At 34.2% G+C, this 24,584-nt stretch overlaps 1 protein-coding gene across 1 annotated transcript in view; it reads left to right on the top strand.

Annotated features, from left to right (window-relative positions):
• ANTXR2 (ANTXR cell adhesion molecule 2) overlaps window positions 1-24,584 on the top strand; it is a 167,138-nt gene that overhangs the window by 107,800 nt on the left and 34,754 nt on the right. The window lies entirely within an intron of this gene.

Consider the following 24,584-nt stretch of genomic DNA (forward strand, 5'->3'; position numbering starts at 1 on the left):
ATTGTAGTTATACAACTTTTCTTTCAATCATTTGCTCTATCCCTCACCAGATGTATCTAAACTCAGGCCCGCTAGACTGAAGCACACCACTGTGGTTCCCACAGCTCTGTGAGCAGGGTCAAGATTTTAACTTTCTAATTCTGGTTACAAGTGTCCTATGCCATCAGATAACATAATTACCCTGTAATATGCATGAGATATTGATTTGAGGGACAGAATTTTGTATATTAGAGTTCCTCTTAGTTTTATTATAATTAAGAGTATAAATTATACATGAATGAATATGTGCATTAGATCCTAGTGATTCATAAGAGGTATATCATTTGAATTTTGTAGAATTTAAACATTTCTGTTATCTTTACTTATTATTTTACTACTTACAAAATTAAGCTACTGAGAAAATTAAGACAGAACAATTCTCAAATTTAACAAGTTTGAATTATTATCTACAAAAATATGGCTGAGAATGCTGATACATAAAAATGTTATTTATATGGGGCTAAAGTTAGTCATTTTGGATGATTAATTTTAAATTATAATTAAATCTATTGAACATTTTCTGAATTATAAAACACAACACAACCATTTTCCTTTAGGCTAAATTTTGAACAAATGAAGGCTTTTGATTTTATTGTCTTTTCAGAATTTTTTTTTGCTTGCAGTTGCATTTTTTTCACTTTTAAAACAGATTTGATCTTTATGTCACATTCTATTTAAGAAAATTTTCAGTGATCGGAATTCTTGTGAGATCTGTATTTGTCCTAGCCAAATCATATATTTTAATGTTAATTAATCTTTTGCATAATCATTTATGGTGCTGGCCTATATATGGCTTATGTTAACTCTGAGTGCCTTATTAGTCCAGTTTACAGAAATGCTGGCTCTTCTCAACAAACAGTGAGAAGAGAATTTAATTCAGTTACTACTCTCCAGAAGAGGTGGGATGGTTTTAACTGTCCTCTGAATCCAGATTTATGAACTAGTCTTATGCTCTTAACTAGATTAGTTCCTTTTCCATTAACTGCTTAAAGTAGGACAGCTGTCTGAGCTGTTCGTTGTAAATTTGCCGATATCTACTTCCTTAGTCTCAGATACAAAAAGCAGCAGATAACAGGATCAAAGTTTCAGGACCTTTGATTTTCACAGCCTGAAATGAGCATAGAGGGGCTCATGAACGGGAGATTGGAAAAATGTGAGGAAGTGTTACATTGGAGAAAAGGGGATGACTGTTGTCATTAATCTTAATTAATTGCTAAGAGTTTTAAATCTGAGTTATTAATACTGATGTTAAGCTCTTAATACACTTTTCATGCTCTGGCATCAGATGCTCTTTTATGAGATAAGAAGTTTAGATAGGAGAGAAGTGTGTGTGTGTGTGTGTGTGTGTGATAAAATATTTTCATTTACATATTTCAAATATTTCCTTGGGTTAATATTCAGAACTTCACCTTTTGACAGTTACTGTAGGGTAGTTAGGAATGACAGACAAGTATCAATAAATTCAAATAAAATCCCTAGGTACAGCACCAGCAGTAAATCTGAATAATATTACTTTCGTGTTTACCAGCATACAAAATACTTCACTGAAGAGGAAACATCAGATTATGAGTTGATATAGAAGGAGAAAGAATCAAGAGCTAGAAAAGGAGAAAGAAAAGAAAAAGAAAAAAAGATGAAGAATAGGGAAGAGATATTATTTTAATTAATAATTTGCAGGCAGTAGGAAAATGAAGTGTTATTTAAATAATAAACTATAAATTATGTTTTTAAGATTGTATATTTCACTATTGCTGCCCTGAGCACTTGGAAGTAAACAGATTGAAACTTGAAATGACTAAACAGTCTTTTCTTAAAATTTTGTTTTCCTTCCCTTCCTCTCCCTGTTGCTGTTCCACTAATGTTTGTCTAGTTAATACCTTTTATCATTAAGTCTATATTATTACTCTATGATATTTTTCAATGTAAAATTGCAACTCACCATATCGTTTATGAAAATTTTGACTACAAAAAAATGTCTTGTAACCCCTCAAGGGGAAATATTTAAAAAACAGATAAGGCTCAAAACTTCAAAATATATTTGGAAAAAATAAAAGAAAAGGTCTGTAATGAAAATATAGAGCACACTGAATTATTTTAGTTTTTACACATATGTCTTACCTCTAATGACAGTGAAGTAAATTTCAGTAGTAAAGTGTAATCAGTAGCTTAGATATTCTTAAGTTTTCTACAAATTTAAAATCACAAATTTGGCTTTGAGATACAGTATACTTTTTGCAGCAGTGTTTTCTTCCTTTAATGATTATCTTTAAATGTAAGTAGGAAAACATACAAATGAAATAGTGTTCATTTGTTTCATTTGTCAACCAATTTATTTTGTACGTATTAATTAATTATCAAAGATGCAAAAATCTGCAGGTGTTAAGGATTTAGATTTTAATTTGTAGTCTGTGAATAATAACAGCTTTGAATTGGATAATAATGTGATGCAAAAGAAGTTAGAATTAGACTCTTGGAGGGTTCTCAAATTTGTAAAAGGAATGGAAATAATGTGTTTTCCTGAGTAACTTAGCCCTATGTCAATGTTTCTGCCTGTGTAGACAGCCTTTCATTGTGGGCTCCAAAAGGAATCACATAAAAATTATGATATAGCAGATCATATTATATGTGATGTAACAGGTCAAATTGGTGGATTTGGTGGATTGTCAAGTGATCAAGTGGATTCTTAGGTGAAAGAACACTTTTTTCCTAATACAAATCCACTCTGTTTTTTAGAACACAAATTTATGTTCATTAACTGAAAAACAGGGATTATTGGCTTCAGCTGTTTTTCTTGATTTGCAGGGGTCTCCTTCCTTGCTTCTCGGGAATAGAAGCTTGGGTTTCCAGTACTTCCAATGTTTCTATGAGTGTGTGTGTGTGTGTGTGTACGCGCGCACGCACGCGTGCACATACATATACTTGTGTGCGTGGTGATGTTTATGTGTCTGATGGGAGGTGGTAAGGTATTGTAGTTGTTGAGGGAACTCATAATTTCAGGAGAGGAGAGTACACTTTATTTTTATAGGGAAGGTTCAGAACTCCAAGTCAGCTAACACTGAACACCTACTATGTCTTATGTATATTTAATTATGTTATCACATTTTTGTCCTATATGTGCTGAGTTCGGTGTCATATTGTTCTCATTTAACAGATGAAGAATTTGAGATCTAGAGATGTTTGGTGAATTTCCCAAGGGTACATTGCCGAACGTAACAGAATCTAGATTGAGAGTCAGGTTTTAAAATCCAGTGAGTGCTCGTTATTCCATGCTGTCATTTTACAGTGCAGCACTTGATTCCTCTACCTATTCAGGTAATAACTGAATGACTTAGGGCAATTATACATGTAGGAGGCACTTTTAAAATGTCAGTTTTGAACCTGATGCTTCTGGTGCCTAGGTTATCAACTTTGTATCTATGTTTTTACTGATAAGTTACTTTGGCGTATATTCAGAATGCATGCGTATTACTCTACAATACACATATATAATATACATTTAATTATATAGGCATCTATAAATAATATTTAATATTTAGAAGTGGCATTAAATTCTACAGCAAGTTTATACAGAATAAGGAATTTTTACATCACAAGGAAGCTTAGAAGTTGTGTAATTCAACCCCTTTGTATACTGCAACTGGCATTCCCACTTCAGTTCTCTCCAAGAGGGACAAGTGTGTTCAAAAGCACAAGAGGGATGAACTAACTTATATATTCCAGGAATTGCACATTGCTTTTCAAACTGTAGCAGGAGACTGGGAGCTGAGAAAGTGAGTTATGCAAGAGATTAGGAGCTGGGAAAGTGAGTTATATGAAGGAGGAAAAATTAGAGCCATTCCTATAGCCCTTGGTGGCATATTGGAAAGAACACTGCATTAGGGATCAGGGGACCTGGGATCTCAATACTGTTACTTCTCAGCTTCAGTCTGGCACAAATTTTCTAATCCTTCTGGTCCTCTGTTTTCTCATTTGTGTATAGAAAAATAAATGATCAAAAGATCCCTTTGAAATCTAGCAGTCTTATTTTTTAATTTCAACCAACCCACCTCTATGAAAATGGGATTTTTCCTATGCTCAAAAGGGTATCCCCAAAACCCTGTACATTGCCCTCAGAGAGTAGGCCTTAACAATATTTGAACAGAATAATTCATGCAGGTGGAAATTCTCGCTTATTGTTTAGAATATGTTTAAATTAATTCACACTTTTTAAAGTAAATAGACATTTCATGAGCCCAGCAATAATGAATAAATATATAAACATTTTACAAGTTACTATAAGACTAAAAAATGGCATATATTCTGCATAGTATTTGAAGACATGCTCAAGTGACTATAAAAACACTATGATTCTAGATCCATAATGGATATCTTGCTACTAGTTACACTTGAAAATAACTTGAAAATAACTGCATATGAAAGAGAGTAAGGGAAATACAGGTTTTAAGAGATCTGTATATGTATTTAAATTTTATGCCAGTTTCCTGTCTTTATAAAATTTGCCTATTTCTCACTGATTTTCTTCTTTCAAAATAAGAAGAGATCAATGTGTGATATTAGATTATCTCCATTGTCATTTTGATATGCTGTATTTTGCTGCCTTGTGTTACAATTGTAAAATAATTTAAACACAAGCTATCATTTTATTTAATACTGTTATAAGCAAATGAGTACTAATGTGTTCTTGTCATTAAATATATATGGATACGTGGAGCTGTTCTCCCATTGGGTCACATTGAAATTGATTTTCCAACTTGACCTAACAATAATGGACAAATGTTAAATGAAAATCGATTACTTTTACTTAAATCAGCTAAAAACACTCATTTTATTAAGTGGTCTTTTTACCTACAGCTAACTAGATGACAAATAACACTTGTCTAGCCTCTGACCTCCAGCCTCTGACCTCCGGTCTGGCTTCTGAATGCATTTAAAAAACCTCTCAGTACAGATCATGATTTTTTTCTTATATGACATATTCTTTATTAATTAGATGAAAGTATATTTCAGATATTTTTTATAAATAGAACAAAATCCTGAATTAATATTATTTCAATCACAAATTCATTCTTTTTTAAATCTGGGGTCTTGCTCTCATCCAGGCTGGAGTCCAGTGGCACAGTCTTGGCTCATTGCAGCCTTGAACTCCTGGGCTCAAGTGATCCTCCTACCTTAGCCTCCTGAGTAGCTGGAACTACAGATGCCTGTCACTGGGCCCAGTTTTTAATTACAAACTTTTAAGCCCTTAATATTTCAAATATTTCAAACACGTATCATGTTACGCTAATTCTCAAAACAACTCACAGTAAAATATTTATATTGCCATTTTAAAAATAAGGAAACTGAGACTTTAAAATGCCAAGTAAGTCCAGACATGGTGGCTCATACCTGTAATCTCAGCACTTTAGGAGGCCAAGGTGGGAGGACTACTTGAGACCAAGAGATTGAGGCTGCAGTGACCCTGCACTTCAGCCTGGGCAGTGGAGCAAGACCTTGTCTCAAAAACAAACAACAACAACTATATAGAGATCTCAAGTTAACAGATTCATGCAGGTCAGTAGGTAATAAGTGGTATTAACTCTAATGTTAAATATGTTAATGAAAAATTTAGTTCACGTAAATTTTGCTTTATGTTTCAAAATTTATTGGTCAGTTTTACAGAAAATGCACAGCAGTTTAGAGTTTAGTGTTTTAGTTATATTAATAAGTTACAAGCCCCAGGTGTTGAACTGGGAAAAATTTAACAATAAAATTAAATTGAAAAGGCCAACATATAAATGGGAAGTACTAGTGAAGTATTTTCATAACACAGGAATCACTAGTGAATATTTAAATATGATATATACAATACATAAATATTTAGTATCTTAGTTATATTATTGTAAATTTGGGATCAGAAAATTATTTGTGGATTGATTTTTAAGCACCTACAGATAGTGTCCAGAGGCCAATACTTAAGAATAATTGTAAAGTAGTATACTTTACTCACAAAAATGAAATATAATTAGTGGTAGAAAGTAAATCAACATGTTAGTCTTAATATTAAAATATTAAAATTGATTGTCATTTCTAACCTGTAAAATCAAAGCAAAAGGAGTTCTATCTGGAGGCTAAGATTATGACACAATCTCAAATTATATATTTCAAATATCAAAGCTCTCAGATTTACTATGGAAAAGGCATCATTTTTAGTTTAGGATACTGTTGGCACAGTCATAATTTATTATTTATAATTCCCTCTTAAAATCTAGTTTTCAGAATCTTCATCATTTTAGACTTCCATTAAATTTACTTTGAATTTACTGTTTATTTCCCAGATCATTCTGAGAGCTTGAGCTCTTATTTTGATCTATGGGACAACTGATTTCACTTACCAAATTTATTATTTGATCTGTCTGAAAATAGTGTGCCCAAAATCATCTTACAAAAATTCAACCCTGAAATGGTTTTTAAAGTATTAATATCTTTTCAGGTACGTTAGTGACAACTGAGGCAAACGGGCTGCCAGCCATTTTTTTAATGAGAAATCCTTAGTGTGTGAGTACTGGGAACTGAGGGTTGAGCATCTGAAGGTCGGCCTCCTCTTCAATGTGCCTGCCTTCAACACTAGGTCCTGTGGTAGACACCTCAGTCCTTTCGTTCCTTATTTCACATGGAGGGGCCAAGGGTTCCCCATGATACAGCTGTCATAGAACTTGTTATTTTGATGAGTCATCTTGAAAGATTTTCATGTTGTGGCATGCTAATATTATATAATATTTTGCTGAGAAAAAAATGTTTTATCAAATTATAAGAAATAGTAGGTCTCCTTTATTCCCAGGGCATCATTCTTTGTATTCCCTGTTGTGTAAAATAATAATGTTACTGTTATTAATAGTAATGACAAGATAGTTTTATAACTGAAGGCATAAGAAAATATCCATATAAACTACATTTTAAGACTTTTATGCTCTTTATAGCAAACAGTTTTTCTAATCATTTATAAACATTTACTGCTTTGTTTCTGAAATCTTAGAAATAATAAGTGAAATTTTGGATTAATTAATAGTATTAATGAAAATACAATATATTCTCTATAAGATTACAGATGAATATTAAAACTGAAATTGTAAGTGCTATAATTTTTGGTTTTGGCACGTTGGAACATTTAACATATGAGCATTTAAACATTTGTGACTTTTCTAAATTTTGGTGAAAATATTTTCTAGTGAAGATTAAGACAAAGGAAAAGAACTACAAGTTATCCAACAGGTTCTCAAGAGAAAAAATTTTTTCTTAAAAAATCTACGAGTACAGATAACCTTACCTGCTAGGAAATTTGTCATGTATAGATGGGAGTGGGGGATAAAGTAAACCTCAAAAATTATAACCAAAGCAGACAAGAAAAATGCAATTAACAAATAAAGCAGAAGATAAAGCCAGTTGTATAGTCAAATGGATTCTGATTTCTAAATAGAATTAATGAGAATCAATCTAATTAGAAATTATATATATATATAATATATAAATATATATTTTTTATATAATATGTTATATATTATATTATATTAATATAATTATATATATATACACATATATAAATATGTATATAATTTTATATGATAGATAATAGTATATATAATCATAGTATAATTTATATAGGAATATAAAATGAGATAATGTCATGATATAGAATTATATTTAATATATAACAGCAAATAGTTTTACATTTGAAAACCACAATTATCAATTCCACATCAAAATAATTTTGCTGGTTTGAAAAAATTTGCTAGAATTCAACATGATAGGCATAAAATAAAATAAAATAAAATAAAATTAGCCATTTTTTTCCTTAGTACTCACTATTTTCAGGCAGTCTTTGAAACCCCAAAATATTTAATACATAGTTAACCACAAGTTTGTAATTACTTAAAGGGGCAAGAATCTACATATACAATGTAAAATAATGAAATATTTAAACATCAATTCAAGGCAGTAACAGAAGAGATTACACAAAAGTGATGCCTAATTAATTTCTAAATGAATTGTCTAGACATTAATTGCTATTTGAGTTATTAAGGAAGAATACTTCAGACCAAGAGGTAAGGTGAGGTTTTATAGAAGAGAGAGTTGAGTTAATCTTGAAGAATTTGTAGAGATAGATAAAGTAGGCACATTTACATTTGTTCTGGGACAGTGATTCAATTATTTTCTTCAGCAACTTCTGAGCTATAGGTGGGGAAATAATAGAGAATAAATCTAAGTCCTGTTTAGTTTTTTTTGTTGTTGTTGCTTTTTCTTTTAGATAGAGTCTCTCTCTGTCCCCCAGGCTGGAATGCAGTGGCGGTATCTTGGCTTACTGCAACCTCCGTCTCCCAGGTCCAAGCAGTTCTCCTGCCTCAGCCTCCTGAGTACCTGGGATTACAGCTGCCACTATGCCTGGCTAATTTTTGTATTTTTAGTAGAGGCAGGGTTTCACCATGTTGGCCAGGCTGGTTTCAAACTCCTGACCATGAGTAATCCCCTTCCCTCAGCCTCCCAAAGTGCTGGGATTATAGGCATGAACCAGCCATCACGCCCAGCAGTGTCCTGTTCAGTTCTGGAGAATCTAGTATGTTAGACTAGCACTTAGCTATGAATGTCCAACAAATATTTATTGCTGTTTCTCAACTTTAAAATTTTAAATAAATCTGTGTCCCATCAGACAAAAATATTTTATTGAATTTTGTTTTCTTATTTTGTACTAAGACTTCATGAAAACAAGCTGGGTTTTTTGTTTGTTTTGTTTTGTTTTCCTATAAGTATTATCTTGGTGACAGACAGTATACTCTTGGAAGGAGTGAAGGTAAGAGCAGAAGGCAACTGGGCTAATGCGGGAACCACCCTGTTAGGGCCCCCATGAGACAGTAGCACTCCATCAGAATGGGACAATCTGAGTTGAAAGGGGGCTGCTAACAGGACTTGATTACTATGTGGAGCTAGGTGTGTAGCAGAGAAGAGAGGGAGAGGATAGAGAACCTGAGGCTGGTGCCACGGAGTTGAGCTTGAAAGAAAATATTGGAAATGCTCAGTAGAAAGTTAGGAATACTGGATTTGGCAGGAACATCAGGCTTGGACGTGCAAACTGAAGAGGTTCTTTTGATAATTGAAACTGTAGACTGTTTAAGGAACTGAGGATCAGTCTGGTCTACTTTAGTAGTGGATATTTTCTCTCTCATGCTCTCTCATGGGTCAAAAATGGCATCTATTTTTTTTTTTTTTAAGTTTGAAATAGCATCTTGACCTCTTCTTGGCATAATGTTATTTTCCAATCTTTGCCATTTTGATAACATGGAATGTACAAAACTGAAGTATCAGAATAATTCACAATGGGAGTGGAGAGGGAAGAGAATAAATAGTAGCTTTGGTTCGGAATGTTTTGAAGCTATTAACTTGCAGCAGCTATTTTCATAGCTTCTTTCTTTCAAGAGATATACTTTTGTAGCCACTGGAGATGTGGCCCTTTTTCTTCCAAAAATGATGAAGGGTTTTGTAAATCGACAAGGGTAATAACTAAGAGATGAGGGTCTACAGGGTCTTATGGGCCATGGTATCTGAAAAATTGGTGTTAAATAATGACATTTGTGAGGAATAGCACAAATAGTAACTATTAAATTCTTAAGCAGACTGCAGAAAGAATATGAATAGAGATGATAAAGTACTTTTGGGCTGTGTTTCTTCAACTTTTTTAGGATTGATTATTCAGTGGTTTTAGGATGACTAGTTTAAAAGAAGTGAACAGATATTGAACAAAATAATAAATATCGAGTCAGAAATTTTTAGAAATGGAAGTTTTCTAATAGTTTTATAGATTTTATTATTCAAAGACAACACTGATATGATAGCAGTTCTTGCCCCTTAATCATAAATTTCAAATATAATAATCAGTTATATACTTTATTTTTAAAATATTGGATGATAATATAGTATTTGTAAACTGATGGATTTGCAGCAAACGTTTGCAAGAATGAAATTTATTTACTAACAGAAAGTAATTTTAGGCAAGATTTGATCAACTTGTTCAGGGCGGAACTTGGCTTAGGAGAAAACTGAAATTTATTCCATACCTTCTATATGCCAGCTATTTTACATTCCTTTTCTTATTTAATCATCATATGAAGTAGGCTTTCTACTATGTACATTGGAGGTTAAAAAAGGTTAAACAGCTGGTAAGTTGTGACATTTAAACTCAGAGCTTCCTGACATCAAAGCTTCACTTACATTGGAGTTAGAAACTTAAAAAGATGATCTACTAAGAAATAAATTCTTGGGGCGTTGAAGACACTGAGATTTTGAGAATACATTTCTGTAAGCAATACTTATCATCTACATTTTTTTTTTTTTTTTTTTTGAGGCAGAGTCTCACTCTGTCGCCGGGGCTGGAGTGCAGTGGCCTGATCTCAGCTCACTGCAAGCTCCGCCTCCCGGGTTTACGCCATTCTCCTGCCTCAGCCTCCCGAGTAGCTGGGACTACAGGCGCCAGCCACCTCGCCCGGCTAGCTTTTTGTATTTTTTTAGTAGAGATGGGGTTTCACCGTGTTAGCCAGGATGGTCTCAAACTCCTGACCTCGTGATCCGCCCGTCTCGGCCTCCCAAAGTGCTGGGATTACAGGCTTGAGCCACCGCGCCCGGCCCATCTACATTTTTTTAACCTGCCATATTGATGTGTACTTTTCCAGGAAGACCTCCATAGCGATAAGGATTATGACAGTATGGTCACCCACCTGGGACAGTGACAGCTGCTGCAGCTGAATCCAGTCCTTGTCATCATTAATGACCTGCATTTGACACTTTATCCTAGCCATCCTTGTTTAGTGTACAGTCTCTTGCATTGGAATAATTACTACCCGTCACCCTCTATTTAACAGGTAACTCTTAGTCATCCCAGACATGTAAGCGTCATGTCATAATGTGCCAAACCCATGTTATCTGTGTGTTCTCATCCTGTTTGTGGGTACTTGTGTCCTCTCTCTTTCCTTTTTTATAACGTTCAAATACATTTTATACCTAAATTGATGAATCTTCATTCTGCCGCTCATATTAAAAGGATTTTTCTTCTTAGTTTTGTAATAATAGCCAGACATTTATTAAGAAGTAATATTTTCTGAACATAAAGTATGGCCACTGGATTTAGAGTCTCTTTATCCCATTAAAAATATTGGAGAGCTAAAGGAGAAATCAGAGAAAGGAATAATAGTGCTGACTCAAAGAAATGATGATGATGAAATTCAAAGTGTATAAATCATGTGCAGAGTGTATTATAATGCCTACATTAAAAACTTTGCTTTAATTCAAAGATCTAGGTTACTTACGGAGACTTCTCTCTGTTTCTCTGTTTCGGTTTCTCCTCCTCCTTTCCCTCCTCCTCCCCTTCCTTCTCCTTCTTTGCATTTAGTTTGAAAGAGAGATAGGAGAGACAGGCAGGGAATTCACTAAGTTACTAAAGTGGAAATGGAAGAAACCTCCATCGTGGTTTGAATCACGAATTTAAGTCATCATAGTAGTGTATATTTATTGAATGGGTTTAGAAATTCTTTGTCTCAGAGATTGAAGGTTGAAACTTATTTTTAGATTTGTATAATCTTTGTTTTCCTTAAAACCCTATTCATAGGCATCTGTTATGGTTTATTTTACTTAGAAGAGTTAATCTAAAATGTGCTTCTGAATTTCTGTGTATCTTAATTTGACACTTTAAGAAAACAAAATAAGTCATGCCTGAAATTTGGAGTAACACATGTGTTGTATTTATTATGCGACTTCAGCTTTATTTTCAAAAGTTCAGATTCAAATGTCAGCTTTTTAATTTACCTGCTTGTTGGTTTTGATTGAGTTCTAATCTGAGTCACCTTTTAACACCATTTTCCAACCAAGTCCTCCTATCTGAACCACAGAACAGAGAAGGTAATTTGAGGGGGTATTTTCCCAATTCTCCAAAGGGTGCCACATAACTAGCATAAGGCTTTAATGAGAAGTTAGTTTTTAATATTTAACAGACGGCTTTGAGCACTCAGTCCTAATGTACTCATGGAATCCTGGTTAAGAAAAGCTAATAGTTTAAAAAATAATTCCATCTTACATATTTTTTTGCCACTATTTCTATCATTAATTGAGAAAAAGTTTTGGTTTTGCAAGCTAGAAGTGAGTACAGTCAACTAGCAATTTATTGTTATTACTCGATGAAAAGGAGATTTCTATGAAGCTAAAATTAATTTCTCAAATGCGTACCTTCTGGATAAAGTATAATTTTATAACAGTAATGAAAAGGTAGGGCCAAAATCTGTTTTTACATGGGCTTATTCAAATCTATATTTGTGAAATTAAGTTTATGAATACGTTATGTTTGGGAAGAAGTCTTTTCCAGAGTTTTATAGTATTTACTGACAAAGTACTTACAAGTGGATACTAATTATTATGCATGTCTATACATTTTTGCAATAAGTTGTGCTATCACTCAAAAATGACCTTGCTAGGTGAGGGGGAAGGCAAGAGAGACATATAGTGCCTCTTGAGAGCAAGTGGAGTGATGCGTATCAGGAGACGACACTAAAGATTTATTGTCTGTGGCAAAGGAAACACAGGTCTCTGCTTATGCAGTAAGTGTTTTTGACATCACCCACAGTAAAGGGTGATTGGAAGCTATAGGTCAGAAAATGTTCCGCTGGGACAAAATAAAAAACTTTTTTTTTTTTTAACATTATGAGTTTGTCTTGCTGTTTCATCTTTGTGGCACTTAAAATGTGAATGATAGTCTTGCCAAACCAATCCTTGTTGTGAATAGGACCTTGCTACCCAAGTAATCAGATTTATTTCACTGAACTAACATGCAAGAACAGATTCAGTTATAAGAGGAGGTAGCAATACAAAGCAGGATAATTACTTTTTTCTTTCAATTTCATATTTTGCTTATGAAAACTTTCTTTCCTGTTGACATGAGCTAGCTTAAAAACTGATAAATGGTTCATTTAGCATGAAATTCGAAGGAAAAACTATTCTAATGGGAAGAACTGAAGAACTGGGAGTAGCTTCTCTTAATGCTCTTAAAACAGCTTCATCTGACTGAGAAGTGAGGACTTTGATTCATTTAATACAACTGAGTTCTTATTTGCTTCTGGCCAAAAGAAGCAGGTAGCTTTAACACAGAAGAGATTAAGAGCAATTTGTATTATTACCTACATGGGCATTTAAATCTTTAGTAAGAAAAGCTAAAGCATGGTTTCCCTTTTGTTTTGTATGGTATCTAGAGCCTAAGGTTTTACCCTTAGTTCATAGGATATAAACTATATGGTATATATTTTTCTCTAACTTTAGGTAACAGCAACCATTCTAAACAAATAAATGTCTCCAATTAAAAACAAAAACAGGGAGAATTTGTTGATTCATCACCTATTCGTTTTTTTCTTATAAATGTATTTTTTTGAAAATGTTTTGATTTTCTCGATTTGATACAATATAACTGTAGTGGGTACTATGATGTGCTACCAGATAACCCTGCAGGATGGAGACACTCATTCCCTCAGCTGCCGGAAGGATTGGCTACTGACAATTTTGCAGTTAAGCTCCTCTTCAGGAAATTCCCCTCCACCCAAGATTACAGCCCCTGCCTGGGGCTGCCCATATTCAATGATTGACTGATGTGAGATTGCAATGGTTGGCCTCCTGCCCTAATTAAGAATAGCATGAAAGGCCATTCCAGCTTCAGAGCTTACCTGGGATTGACTGAGACCTCTGTTACAAATGTGACACCATACAAATTCTCCTTTTGCCCAGTCGTGCTGCATTTCACAGAAACAGGGGTTGTTTCTGAAAACTTACCCCATGAAACCTCTCACACACAAACCTTCCTCTTAGAGTTTCCATGACATAACTTAGTAACCCATGTTACTATCTTGCCGTATCTAGATTCCAATTCCTGAATGTACTTTTTACTAACCTTGTGCCTTGAAGCAAATTTTCAGTCTTTCTAAACTTTCTTTTCTTCTTTTAAATATTTTAAATGGGGATTGTTATATATAACAACACTTACCTCATATGGTTGTTTGAAGATTAAATGAGATAATAAAGCATAAAGTTTAGTGACTAAAACTTGGAAGGTTTTTAATAAATATTTGTTATTGTTAGTTTTACCATGCTTACAGTTATAATTCCAAAATTTGTATCTCTATTTCTCACTTTTACCTTCATCTTACATTTTGCCATTTTACATCTTCTACTTTGAAAAAAACTTTCTTTGCTTTCAACTTTTTTTAAAAAAAAATTAGGATCATTATGCAGTGAGCACATCTAGGGCATATATTTATTTGTAGGAACAAATATGTTAAAGTAGGACCTATTGTGATGGCTAAAATACGTTTGATTTAGATTCTAGTTGGTTTAATTTAGACTTTTCTGACTCTGTGGGGCTCCTTTATCCATTCTCATCATATCAGAGGTGGGATGACTAAATCTTCTAGAGAAAGATGTCAAATGAATACTATAAAAGAATTCTGAATGGCTGTGATACCAAGGTATCTAATAAAAACTACGTATTTTGGTTTCAACTTGTGTTGGAACTCTCAAGTCAGAAAATACAAAATTTCTTTCTCAGCTTTATTTTATGTTGTGTAAACCCCCTGCTTTATTTTTTGTGAAGTTTAGATATGTTAATACCTGTGAAGCACTTAAAAGATTGCCTGGCATAGAGTAAATGCATAAGAATTATTTTAGCCATTAATAACAATACACAAACAGTCAGTGAATTTCTTCTAATAAAATGATGTAAGATGAATGATGGTTGAAATGAAAATCTGAAAGCTGAAATTGGAATAGGAATTTTAAAGGATAAGATTATTCCAGGATTAAGTTAACTATTGTTAAATAACAAATGTTGAGGCATGTTCCTAAAAAAGAGATTTCCATACTAGACTTTTGTACATATTGCTTAACCTACTTAGTGTTCTTCTATTGGTCAATAAATTGCTGCATATTTGCTTTCTCACCATTGCCTTCAGTGAACCATTTTTTTATATAAGAAATGTGGCAGAAAGGAAAAGGCACATCATACTCATTAGTTAAATAACTCTAGGTATAGAAGAGTCTATCTCCAATAAAGCTGTTTGAAATCAACCCCAGATCTTGAGTTAAATAATTTGGGTAGTATTTTTAAAATCATGAATTTTTCTGTTTCAAATGCATTTATGCTTGATTTTAGAAAACTTAGAGTAGAAAATTGTGGTGTCATTAAACAATTACAAAACAACTCTGTAATTTGAATTAAATTTCTTTATCTTCCTGTTTGCAGGAGTCACTTTGTATGCTGAAAGCTCAAACTCTAGGGAGAAAACATTGGGCTAGAAAGGAGATTCAAAAGGGCAGAAGAGTCTGCCAGCAGTGGTGGACATGCTTAACGTATTTAAAAGATTAATGGGCTATTGAAATTAAAATTGCCAACACAAAGCATGTTGTACCAAACTCAGAAATGTATGTGCACCAACCATATGGGTTACAGCTTAGGCCAATGGCTTACTTTTATATTGTGACAGGCATAGTATAGGCAATTTTTTTTTTTAATTGTGAAGGCTGAAAAAAATACCTTTTATTTGTCTCACAAATAAGAAATACACACTTAAGTATAACAACTCATGTTCACATTTTTCCCCCAAGCAGTGCAGTACATCATGTTTTTGGTGTGGTGCCAGAATATGATACTGTAAAATCTGAACGTTTTCTCCTACCACAGCAGTTTAAAATGGTCTTGTGATTTAATGATTTTTAATGAGTATAACAGTAGTAATTATTCCTATATATAATACAATATATTAGTCACAATGGATAACAAAGTAGCAATACTTAAGGTAATGTGTTACTTTTTCAGCATTATTTAAATTTTTCTGTAGGGGCTGAATTAGTTATAGAGAGCTTGGCATGAAAATGCAGAAGCATTTAGAGTACATTTAATGGGCTTGAATTCTAGAGCTCTCTCCTCTTTTCTGCCTTTCTGTCACTGTTCTGTGCTTCACAAAGATATCCTCTAGAGGAAAATATTTAGTAATTTGTATGAGCAGCACTACCAATGACATTAGGCTTTGCAAAGCCTCTGGCAGGTTTTAATTAGCTTGATTCAAACTCAGAAATGAATGACACTCTGCCTTCGGACTTAGCAAGAGAACTTGCCATTTTGTTCAGTGTCCTCCTTCCCTTTAGACCATCTTCATCTAAATGGTCAATAACTATGTTTATGATCAAACTCATGTTAACTTTTGCAAAGAGTTGAAATATCCAATTCCTAGAAATGAGGATTGGATAGGGCAGTCATTTATGATTAAAAACTAGATAAAGCAGTAACTTGACATCAAATATCATTTATTGTTTTTGCTTAAAAGCAATCAATTATTTAGTCTTCTTAGGGGGTTTTAAAAACACTAGCACAGTGCTGGGTACATAACTGATGCTCAATATGTACTTAAACTTTCAAGTTGTTACCTTGTTAGTGACATATAACATCTTATGATTTATTTATTTCTAGTTTAGCTAATGGAACACATCTGTTTGAGTATGACACTATACCCTGATAGGCAGTACCTCTCTCAGGGTAGATACAAGTTGCAAATTAGAGTTGGGAAAAAGTGGCCCAAGCAAGTGGCACAAAAGTCACTTGCAGATAAAAGTTTTCTGTGAGTATGTAACAGTGAAACTTTCAATGAAGATAATGTCCAAATGCAGTTAATCAGAAATCAGCCAAACTAGCCTAAACATTTATGGATATTGCAAAGATTCTTCCAAAAGTTTTTTTCTTCTGCCCAGTTTTGTGCTGTTTTAGATGAGTGTATGTAATTAAGTTTCAAGGAACTTAGTTGAGCCAAATGTGAATCTTTTGAGGTTTTCCTATTACTAACAATTGCTTCATTAAGAATATGAAATAGGCACCTGGTTTTTTTTTAATGCTACTGTTGAGAATACAGTGATTGATTCCTATTTGTAACTGAATTAAAAGCTTAATTAAGTTAGTGAGGGTTTTAAAACTGTATAAAGTTAAGGCTAATGTATTTATTAAAAGTAAAAAATTATCAATACATTTTTTCTTCTTTGCAACAAAGATTAAAAAGAAAAAATGCTTTAAAATGGTTGAATGAATACATAATCAATTATCCATTGCTTGCTGACTTTCTGCCTAGCATTATGCAAGTGATAGAAAACAAAAGAAAATATAAGTATAGTTTTTACCATTGTATAGTACAATGGTAAAGTGTAGTACCATTGTACTAGGTGGGAATGATTATAAGTACAAAAAGGTGATTATAACCCATAGTGCAATGAATAATCAGAACTCAAAGTGAATTAGTTTAAATATTGTGCAATAATTTTTGAATTAATTGTTTTCTAATTATTTCATGTGTTAGTCTTTTCTTCTTCCCTTTTAGGTTTAATAAATGATTTTTATTCCTTTTGCATTATTTCCCAGTCCCTGAGACCAACTCGAATACTGTCGAAATATTTCACTAATTTCTCCCATCAGCAATTATACCTAAGCTTTTATGAGAACATAAATTATTTTAAAAGAAAAGGAAACTTTTGTAGAATTAGAAAAATGTGAGAATATTTTGATTGTTCATTTAGGTTTTAGTTGTGAGATGAAGGAGAAAACTTGTGTAGGAAGTATCTAAGCAAAGTTCTAAAGCAGTGCAACCAGTTTTAGTGCTAGGTTGTGAAGGAGAATAGTAATGGTTTTGAAAGAGAGTAGCAAGCTCTGATGACAGAAGGTCTGAAAATAAGACAGTTAAATAGCATTATATCATTTAAAAATTTATCTGAAAAGAGATCGATTAAATATTCTACAAATAAGAATGCCCCTGTAACTAATTATATCATTTGTAGTACTTGTGTAATAGTGATGATTAAAACATCTGAACCCTTTTAAAAAGTGGTATTGTAGTGATAGTAAAAATAATGTGTAGTTACTCTCTGCATTGAGAACTACGAATAATATCTCGAGATTAGAATATATGACCCCTGGCTAGAGGTTGTACACTTGCTAAATCCCAATTAATTCCATGTCCTTACAACTTTGGAATGGAATCATAGTTTAAGGTGCTGTTTTTTGTTTGGAACAGGCATTTATTGTTTCAGAAGAGAGATTCCACTAGGAGTAGAGTCATCCCCTCAGAGTACATCAGCCCAAGTGTCACTCTTTAATACAGCTGTGCAACAGCTGGACCACAATAGAAATGTACTATATTTTACTGCAATGAATGTGAAATATCAATGTTCCTTCCAAACACAAGTAGCCAGCGTACACACAAATGGGCACAGCTAACTGTTGCTAATTCATCTTAGATTTCCAAGTCCTTTGATTTAAGTATAGACGTGTTTTAAAATTTCTTCACATTACAATATCTGTATCCAAAATAAATAAGACTTTCTTCTCACTATCCCACATGCCTTAGCCATGCAATTATATTAATAAATGTCAGTGTACTATCTTGCACTTTGCTTCCTCTTATTAATGTTTTGACTCAGGCTTCACCCTGCTCCTTCTGACATTTTCTCCAGTTTTATGGCCCCCTTTGTTTCCCGTTCAGCTGGACTTTGAGCTCCTCCTTTGATGTTCAGTATTTTTCTCTAGACAATCTGGCCCCAAGTCTTTTGTCACTAATTTATTTTCACATTTGTGATCCATGATATAACCCCACAGGCTTTATATAATTTCAAGAATGCTGTTTATAGTTGAGCAAATTATGACCTGCATAAAGATGGAAACTGAGGGAGTAATGGAGAGAGTGGGGTGGGGGGACTGCTGAAATCCAGCCTGGAGGAAAGGGTGCTTTTCTAATTGGCCAATGGTAGTGCCTTAAAAAAAAAAAAAAAAAAAAAAAAAAAAAAAAAAAAAAAAAAAAAAAAAAAACAGTGGGGAGGCAGTGACATGTAATTTTTAAACTCTCCACCTTGGTAGAAATCATGTACTTTAATTTTAAGGGCATGTTACAAACCTATCTAAAATTTCTTAGCTAAGGCCAGCACTATTCAGTTATTTTCTTAACAGAAGGCCCAAAGTCAGTTCCTGAAAGCAGACAAGATATCTTTCCAATGACTGATGTGTATCCTTCATGAAAGAACTGCTGGGTAGACAGATTTTTTTTTTTTTGAAACTTGACTACTTGGAAGAGTTTTTTGTCCTAACGTATATTTTAAAGTTTTATTTAAAACAAGTCTATGTATTAAATTATTTTCCAGTTCAGATGTCTTAGAAATAGTACCAATGCATGGCATTTCTTTAATGTTTATCATATATCAGGCATTAAGCTTCATGCATATTCTCATAATTCTCCTAGCACCCCTCTGGTAAGCTGCTATTACTTTCCACATTTTATAAATGAGGAAAATAAGGCAAAAACATCAAAAAAGTCTTAAATGATAGGTTTTATTTTGTTTTTTAGACAGCATCTTGCTCAGTCACCCAGGCTGGAGTACAGTGGCATGATCTTGGCTCGTTGCAACCTCTGCCTCCCAGGTTCAATGATTCCCATGCCTCAGCCTCCCAAGTAGCCTCTCAAGTAGCAGGGATTACAGGCATATGCCACCATGGCAGGCTAATTTTTGTATTTTAGTATGCAGGGTTTTGCCATATTGGCCAGACTGCTCTTGAACTCCTGGCCTCAAGTGATTTGCCTGCATTGCCCCCACAAAGTGCTGGGATTATAGGCATAAGCCACCGCATAGGGCTAGATTTGGTTTTAAAAGACAACCTGCATTCTTGACAATTCCTGTCATCCTATTCAAAAGCACTGATGGTCATTTACTGATACTCTTGTCACAGAAACTATTTTATTGCATTTTACATACACATTTTTATATGCTACAGCTTATATCTCAGAGGAAAACTCAGAATTATGAATGGCTATTCATAGTTTCTAACAATAGAAACAATTGGCTGGGCACGGTGGCTCATGCCTGTAATCCCAGCACTTTGGGAGGCCAAGGCGGACGGATCATGAGATTGGGAGATCGAGACCATCTGGCTAACACGGTGAAACCCCGTCTCTACTAAAAATGCAAAAACAAAATTACCTGGGTGTAGTGTCGGGCGCCTGTAGTCCCAGCTGTTCGGGAGGCTAAGGCGGGAGAATGGTGTGAACCCGGGAGGCAGAGCTTGCAGTGAGCCGAGATCGCCCCCTGAACTACAGGCTGGGTGCCAGAGTGAGACTCCCTCTCAAAAGAAAAACAAAACAAAACAAAACCCAAACCAATATCTTTCTTCCAACAATATGATTCAGTGGTGATTACAATGGATAAAAGGTAACTTCAGATTTTTTTCTGTGGAATGAGATGGGGTAAAACATACAGATAACTAAAGTGGTATTTTTTTCTTTTTAAAATACAAAACAAATACTATATAAAAGACAAATTGCAAAAGTTTCCGAAGGACAGAGAAGAAATAATTGGCACCTGATCTTTCCTGTGAACCTGTTTTTTGAACAGAACCTGTTTTTTAAAACATAGTTGAATCCATACAATATAAATACTGATTTCTGTGCTACTTTTAAATTATGTCATTATTGGTTTTTATATTATGTGGTTTTCATGATAGCAGTCACCTAACATCTTACCAGATTTACTATAGTCCACTTAACAGTCCTCTGTGTTTGGATATTTAATAGTTTTTCACGGTAGGAGGGCACCATTATAATGAATGCAGCAATGATTACTTTTATTTTAAGTGAAGATATTGTTAAGGAGAAAATAAATAGGTTTGTGATGGAAAATTTGGAAGGAATATCTTTTCCTAGAAAATGTATGACTCCTTTTTATGCCACTAAGGAGTGATGAGCCACTTAAATAATTATGCAAGGGAATCCTTTCTCCAGTGTGGTTGCTACCCTCCTGCAATGCCTCCTTCACTAATCTTCTAGTTCTCTGTAGATTGAATCACATGCTTTTTTTTTCTTTTCTTTCTTTCTTTTTTTGAGACAGAATTTGGCTCTTGTTGCCCAGGCTGGAGTGCAATGGCATGCTCTCGGCTCACTGCAACCTCCGCTTCTCAGGTTCAAGCGATTCTCCTGCCTCAGCCTTCCGAGTAGCTGGGATTACAGGCACCCGCCATCATTCCCAGCTAATTTTTGTATTTTTGGTAGAGACGGGGTTTCACCATGTTGACTAGGCTGGTCTGGAACTCCTGATCTCAGGCGATCCACCAGCCTCGGCCTCCCAAAGTGCTGGGATTATAGGCGTGAGCCACTGCTCCCGGCCATCACATTCTAAATTTTTAACTCTTTTCTCTTCTTGCTGCCACTCTTCAAGAAACAAACTTTACCATGGGATAGATACAGGCAAGATTATGAACCAGAATTAATGTTATTAATATTTTGCTTGTATTTAAAATTTAACAAAACATGCATGTTTAAGGCCTTGGTTTGTGGTGGGCATTTCAATTAGAGTATGGTAATATGACTTGGTCAAAAAAAAGAAAGAGAAAATATTATCCTCAGGATAACATATCAACAGTATACAATAAATTCAAATGTGTATTAGTGTTATTTAACATGTAAGCATATATTATTTATGAGTGCCTTTATTCATCCCTTTATTTTCTTTAATATTCATTTAATTGACAATTTATTACCAGGCACTGTGAGAGATCAGTGAACAAGATACATCAAGTCTCTCTTTTTGTCGGGTTTACCTCTAGCTCAAGAGGCAGATAAAAAAATTCAGAATACCCATGGAATTTGAAGTAATTTGAAGAGTGATATGAATGAGAGTATCTGTAGGAGGCGTATTTTGGTACATTAATGGGCAAATAATGATATCAGGTAGCAAGTACTATAGAGAAAAAAAATAAGGAAATAAAGAATGGTTGGGCAGAGTCAGTAGCTATTCAGATATACATGAATACTTGAGTGTGTTCTGACAGTTGCACAAATCAAATTATCCACATTTAGTATTATTTGTAAGGATCTATCATTTATCTGAATACCATCTAAATTTATGCATTTGTGGCAAATAAATTAAATATGCTCATTTGCTTGAGAATTTCTATTGTTGATCTGGGAACAGACAGTGAGCTCTCACAGTTGCAGCTTTAACCTTGCCAATCACAGACTTCCTGTAAGTGCACTGCGTTATTTGGAATCTTTTTGGGGTTGGCGTTGGCATTCTTTTACTAGATTACATTTATGCATTAGTGCCATCTGTGCCTGCTGCACCTTCTGTGAGTTAGCCCTGGCCAAATGACTGGCATTTATCTGGAAGTTGGAGTTGGGGGGTGGTGGTTGGGGAGAGAGAGAGAGAAGAAGCAGCGAGGAAATCCTAGAACATTTTACTCACTGTTGGCACAAGTGGAATTTAGGAAAGAAGACACATTGGTAAGCAAAAAATATTTGCAGCTGGTGTCCCTGACTTAAACCCTTATAGAGCTAACTCTATTTATTTGCTCTTTCTTAAAAAATAAAATATAATACCTATTTATTTTTAGGCAGTGATATGCAAAGGAAGCTAAAACCAAACATTTAAATAAGGAAGTAAAACAAAGCACATTTGCAAGATTTTCAAGTTGAGCAAAATTATGTACACAATTTGAATATGTGTGCATTTATATGACAAATATGCTTAATGTGAGGTTTGGTTTAGGTGATTAGATTTGGTAGACCACTTGAATTGAACTTTGTTTGATAAATGTGCTGAAATGTAGACTTAATAATATTACAATTCTATTTAGGAAAATGATGGCTATATTCAACATATAATCAGGATACTGAATTATTCTGTAGAATCTTTCTGGGATTATATCATTTTAAATTGTATTGTAAAATAGATCAACAGCTCTCATATCTATAATACACTCTAGAGCTGTAAGTGGAAATACATAGATAAATAATTCTCCAATCAGTAAAAATAGATGTTGAAAAGTTTCAGCTCGTTTACACTATATCTATTTTTATCTTATACCTACTTTTAGTATGCTTGATTATCTGGTTTCCATACTGCTTCCAAATTAGAGGCAGGGAAATAGAATTGGGGCAGAGGGGCTGTTAAAGGTGGGTACTACACGTTAGTGGGAGGTAATAGTTGTAAGGAAAAGAAGGAGAGAATGAGAGGACAGATACGCGACTCGGACAAGCACTGCAATATGGGGTCATTCAATGCAAGAAGAGACAGCTTCTTATTCCCCAGTGTGCCTTGACGGCACTGATGGACCACATCCTGATAATCAATGTTCATAATTATAAAACTTTATCTTCAGTATGAAAGCATGTGCAGACAACACATTTTAGGAAGATGGAAATGTGAGTATGTTCTTGAAAAGAATTCCATCCAAAATGAAAAATATATACTTTTAGAGCTTAATGTAGTTAATCCGCAGCTTTCCTTGTGTACTAGCTTGTGTTGTACTGTAGGTTTTAGGGATCAGAGTTCACTTTCTATAGTCTAAAATAGGTAAGGTCTCTCTTATATAAGTTTTCCTAATATATCTCATATTCATCTTCATAATACATTTCGGATTTAAATTATAATGTATTTAATTTCTGTATTCCCACTGGATATATGTTTAATAAAGGTAGGCTTTTCTTCCTGTTTTTATTTGATAATATTTTATTATCTCTAATGTAGTTTTAAAAGATCTATACAAATATCCAAGACAGAATTTCATTAGTGCTGTGGTGATTATGATTATGGGTGTTGGAGTTGATTCTTCTGTGTGCAAATCCTGGACCTGCCATTTACTTGCTTGGAAGATTTGAGTAAATGACTTGCCCACTCTGAGCATCAGTTCCCTCATCTATAAATTCAGTATAATAGTACTTGTCACAGGACCGTTGTAGTGATTAAATGGTTTCAGAGCTTATAAAGCATTTAGAGAAGCACTTGGGGTATAAAAAGGACTACATTGTGTGATGGTTATTCATTATTATTATTGCTGTTGTTGTCAGAAAACTATTATATACATGTAGAACTTAGAAGGTTGTAGTTCAAATTATACTTTAAAAGATGTTTGTAACTGGTTTCCCTGCTTTACCTTTTTTATTTTTATTTTTATTTTATTTTTTGTATATTTACATATATGTCAGTTTGGAAAGGTCTTCAGAATCACAACGGTATTTGTTCTGTTACCTGTAGGGGGAAAGATGCCATAATGTAAAATGCCTAGGGTCCTGTCTCAGCTGAGAATCTTGTCCTTAGCAGCCACAGTAAGAACAGCTAGCCACAACTTCATTCTTTCTCTTCTTTCACTGACAACACTCAGAATCTTTCCTTCTTTTTTTTTATACTGAGTCTTGCTCTGTCGCCCAGGCTGGAGTGCAGTGGCACAATTTCAGCTTACTGCAACCTTCGCCTCCTGGGTTAAAGCAATTCTCTGCCTTAGCTTCCAGAGTAGCTGGGATTACAGGTATCCACCACCACGCCCGGCTAATTTTTGTATTTTTAGTAGAGATGGGGTTTTGCCATCTTGGCCAGGCTGGTCTTGAACTCCTGACCTAGTGATTCACCTGCCTTGTCCTCCCAAAGTGCTAGGATTACAGGGGTGAGCCACTGTGCCCGCCCCTCCGCCCCCCTCCCCC

Source organism: Rhinopithecus bieti, unplaced genomic scaffold (assembly GCF_001698545.2).
Source record: "Rhinopithecus bieti isolate Rb0 unplaced genomic scaffold, ASM169854v2 scaffold_8675, whole genome shotgun sequence".
Classification (NCBI taxonomy): domain Eukaryota; kingdom Metazoa; phylum Chordata; class Mammalia; order Primates; family Cercopithecidae; genus Rhinopithecus; species Rhinopithecus bieti.